Source organism: Solanum pennellii, chromosome 1, assembly GCF_001406875.1.
Source record: "Solanum pennellii chromosome 1, SPENNV200".
Lineage (NCBI taxonomy): Eukaryota > Viridiplantae > Streptophyta > Magnoliopsida > Solanales > Solanaceae > Solanum > Solanum pennellii.
This window is the reverse complement of record NC_028637.1, coordinates 8749043-8754129: the sequence shown is the minus strand read 5'-3', so window position 1 is coordinate 8754129 and position 5087 is coordinate 8749043. Positions and strand designations below refer to the sequence as shown.

The 5087-nt window shown below is 33.5% G+C and overlaps 1 pseudogene; it reads left to right on the top strand.

The window, feature by feature from the left end:
- The window catches only part of LOC107017185, an 8126-nt pseudogene extending 4552 nt beyond the window's left edge, over nt 1-3574 (top strand).
- Nucleotides 3575-5087: the final 1513 nt, after the last annotated feature.

The following is a 5087-nucleotide window of genomic DNA, read 5'->3' as shown; positions in this document are numbered from 1 at the left end:
TATATATATATATATATATATATACATATACACACACACACACATATATATGTACACACACACAAACACACACCCTTCTTGATTTTTACATATGGTAGGTAAGCGAGAAAGTAGAATTGTAGCCACAACTTACATTCAAAGGAACACTAACGATGTTTTGTGTATAGACACATTTAAGATACACATTAAGGTCAAGGACAATGGTGGGAAGACTGCTTTCATCCCGTTTTATGGGGTTGCAGATAAACAATTGTTGATACTTTTGCTCACAAGTGGTTAACCGATAGTCCAAAACTGAGACTGATGTACCGTCCCAGATTTGCAATCTATGCGGGATGGACTTTGTCATCAAACTAAAGTTGAGAAATTTCAATTTGAAAGAGGGGTCCGAAAATTATACAGTCACACAAGTTTATGTGCTTATGAAGAATTAGAATACAGCACCCCATAAGCAAAGACTAAAAGGTAAAGTGCTACAGAGTTATTATGCTTCTAATACATTTTCTCTTGATAGGTACATTATTCATCTTCTGGACAATTCAAGATTAATTATTTTTAAGTACAGGGAAGAGAAAAGTGGAAGATTCACTAGAACCAATAGACTATGAGGGAGTATAAAACACATAATACTCAAAAGAAATTCCTAATGGATGAGAGGCTTCCATTTCAAACAGAAGAGTTTATTCGAGAAAGTCTAAGAAGAGAAAAAACTTATTCGTAGACGACAACGGACTGAGTGACTGCGATACCATAAAAAGGGCAAGGTAGAGGCTTTATCTATGCTAGGGACCTTAATATTATTAGTTCGATCAAGAAGTGTTGATATGTTAGTTGCAAAACTTTACATGTCCAACAATGGCTAATTTGTATATGATATGGTGTTTATAGTATGGGAAGTATTGCCAAAAATACTTCCCTTACTATAAATGTACATGTCTATAAAAGTTGTCTTGTATATGTGCCATATGTCAATCTACATTTTTGCTCTTAAAGTTATATGCTACCTACCCCTACTCACCAAGATGTGAATATCTGCTTCAGGAAATTGCATTTTAAAACTCCAGAACAACAAACCTATTACACCGCATCATTACATAGGTGTAACTGAAAATGTCATTTTTAACACTTCTTTAACTACACTAAAACTAAAAAAGATTAAACCAAATTCTAAAATCACAGCCCTTGCCTGTCTCCTCTCTCATTATATTTCATATAATGTAGTTATAATACACATAAGATTGTTGTGTGACCTAATGGGTCATTTGGTAAAGATGTGACATAATTTTTAGATTATGTTGAAGGTTAATGCTAGTTTATCATATTATGTTTTGAATTGTTGTTGCTTCCCTTTCTAGAATAGGTAGTTGTCATTCTATTGTGTGAGATATGTGTCTGGGGGTGTGAGAGAGTGTGTGTGTGTTTTGACAGAAAACAAAGGTGAGAGAATCTGCTGGAAAGATGAAGTTCATCTTATCGTACTCTTCCAACGTGCTCTTTAATTAATTGCCTCGTATTCAAAGAGTTAATAGTTCCGCAGGCATAATCTTGCTACTTAGTATAGTTTTATTCCATGTATTTTTTCTATATGATCAATTAAGTTCTGTACTGCTTTAGTTTTATTCGTAATTCCTCAACCTTCATGGTTGTGGAAATACTATAGTTACTTGGTTTGGTTGGTGTGTCTTGAGTTGTGTGGAGCAACGTGTGGAGCAATATTTTTGTTTCCTTTATATCCATTTATCACTATTGCTTAAAGATTTTCCTGGTATTGTGCAGGTGGATCTGATCACTCCAATATGTTCACAGTTAACATATGAAGGGCTGTTGGATGAGATAAAACTGCTATTTTTAGAATTGCTATGGATCTGTGTTGTTAGAAATAATGTCTAGGCAGTTGTTCATGGTTGTATAATGTGTCTGCAGCTTCTAGATCAATAAACAAACTATATATGCTGTAAATATTTAAAAAGTTGTCTCTAATAGGCTTCTTGCAGTTTCTTTGTATCAATAATGGTGCTGTGGAACTAGATTCATCTATTATGGGTGTCCACCAAGAAGGAAAGAAAATAAACGTTCCCGTTAATTCAAGTTGTCGTCCAGGTTGATTTATTTTCTCTTCAATTTTTTTTAACAACAGTCTATGCGACTTCAACATACATATGAATCTTCCATGTCCTATCCTAAGATTCAGTTTCTCATGAACTTTCCATTGTCTTCTATTCGTTTAAATGTCATTTGTAGTGTGATTGCAGTTTATACGTCAAAAAGCAACTTCCATGAAGCAAGATTACACATAAATGCAGACCATAATTATTCAATAATCGTAGATGTGCATGTCTTAGCTTTGCTAGTTCAATAATTGACTTCTGTGTTACATTTTTGTATATGCAAAACCAAACTGTCTTTGAATTGAAGGATTATGTCAATGAGCATAACTCATTGCCAGAAATGGCATTAAGAGTTATTGCTAATGTTTGATTCTACAATGATAATAATGGTTTTAACAATGTTATGAAATTATTGTCTTTCTGTTCCAGACATATAAATCATGGTCAGCATTTAACTACGTTTACATTCAAACCTTTATTCCTTTCCCAAATTGATATGGAGAAAACTTTTGTCGAGGCTAAAAGCTATTATATGTGAGTAAAATTAAACTTTTCATTCTAATTATTGATGACTTTGGTAGTTTTAGACCATATAAGCCTTTCAGCTCTCTCATAAATATTCAACAGTACTCAGAAGCCTCTGTTGCACCAAGTTCTTGGCGTCAAATGTTGGAGAACTGTAGATGCAAGTCCAACTTTTGTTGGCAATAAAAATCCTTTGCATGCATGATATGATGCCATGTAGTATTTTATTGTGTGTTTGTGAGCAAGGGTGTTCTCCATTTCTTCTTTCTCCATTTTTTTATTTTTATTATGTGGTAAGGAAAAATGATTATTATTCGATCAGTAGGCAAACAAGCATATACATCTGCAGTTCACTCTTGGCCAGTCCACATCGTACAAACCTAGATAAAATATGATAAATGTTTCTCAACAAATGCTACTCTAAGTGGATAAAATAACCACGTAGAGAAAAATGCCTGTAATATTATCAACTCATGTCTTGCACTATAATCTACAGTTGTCTTGCCATCTATAGAATGCATGAGAAATATAATCTTACTATTGAATTCCTTGAAATTTTGATTTTATCGTCTCCTTGATTTTTAAGTTATGATTGTCCGTTAGAGGAAAGGATGATCAGAAAAAAGTAATATATATCATGAGCTGGAAGTGCAAGAGAGGGGAAGGGGTCTGCCTTTAACCTTTTCCATTTCTTCCGAGGTGAATGTTTTCATGTTCTATTTGCTTACTCTTTCCTCACAGGATAAATGCAGATTCTTTGTGTACATAAGCAAGAACCACTCATTAATGTTCTACGTCTTCTCATCGTGTTCTCAATGACAAATTCAGGGTTTCCCAAGAAGAATTTTGAATATTTGAGGAAAGAATCGCTGTGTGTTCTATTCTTTGATATGGATTCCATGCTTTTAGTATCACCACATGAACCTCAAATGACATATTGATTTTCCGAACTTTTTCTTAGACGAAAACTTCTTTACAGCTAGGTAATTTGGAATAGAGTGACCAACAAAAATATGATGAGGCTATATATCAGTTTGAGAATAATCTTACTAAATCGATGGACAAACCAACCCTCTAGGTATGATATTCATTGAGTAACTTATTACCCAAAATGAGAATGATGATCTCACAAAAACTCATGATGAAGAGGAAACTGATAATACAGTTCTTTGAATGGATCCTAATAGTTCTCCTTGTCTGGATGGATTTGGCGGAATTTTCTTTCGAACATGTTAATGACGTTTTTCACTCATTTGAGGCTTTTTGTTAGTTATATTGGCTTGCTTTAGTTTAAAATTGGTGCTTTTAATGTGGTTTACATTATGATTGGAGGAAAATGAATGGAGAGTTGATTTAGAAGACAGTTGAAGAAAACAAGTGAAAACGAGGTAAAAAGGTGAATAAGAAGAAAGTAGAACTGACAAAAACTTAGATTACAGAGAATATTGTTGTTTATATTTTTGGGTAAAGATTTTGAAGGTAAGTTGTCTCACAATTCATATTCGGGCTTGAAGATTGGGTGTTGAATAGTAAAATCTCTTGTTCTCTTCCCCATTCCTTTTTATAAATTGGTAGAATTATAGGTGTAATTGTGTATATAAAATTGAGGTTCTGTTCTAGAAACAGACATAACTATTTGGGTATTTGATTTTCATTCTATTGCTTTTGTGATTCCTTGATTCCATTCTTAAATTCACGACATAGGTTTAATCCATTTACCATCTTTGAATCTATGATATGAGATTGCACACACAAATCTACTGTAGGACTTTATCGTTTGCTTGAAAGAGAACTTGTGAAGTCTGTGAATAGATTAATAATCACATTTCAGCTTTGAGTCCTAAGTTTGAGAGCGAAAGGAGATGATTTGGGTCTACTTTATTGAATGCTAAACTTCCTAGAAATTGGGGTCCTGACTAATGTATTAGATTGTTTTGTCATTGAACTATGGTTGTGACTGAAAGAAGATTTTGTGATGTAATACTTCAAGACCGAAAGGAGATTAGTGTTGATTTATAATGATCAAGACTATCTATGATTAGTTTAGGTCTTGAATTGCAATGGTTCGTTTGAGAGTGGATTTGATTCCCAAATTTTTAATTCCCATGTATACTTTGATTGATAGTATCTTTGCCCCAATCCATATTTTTTTAAACAAAATCACGTCTTTCCAACTGCCGACAAATTGTTTCTTGTGGGATTCTACCCTGACGCTACTTGGGTATTTTTATTGCTAACAACCTCCTGCTCTTTTAACTTATATTGAGGGTAATTTGAGTCTTATCACCGGTTGAAGCATTATATAAAGGAAGTAGTTGATTTTGTTCGAAGTTATTTCAATGGGGCTGAGTAGACTAAGTTGTATTCTACTTGATGTCTAAGTCTTATTCATAATGTTAGTAATCCTAATTCATTTTCTGATCTAAGGCCTATTGGCCTTAGTAACATTACTAA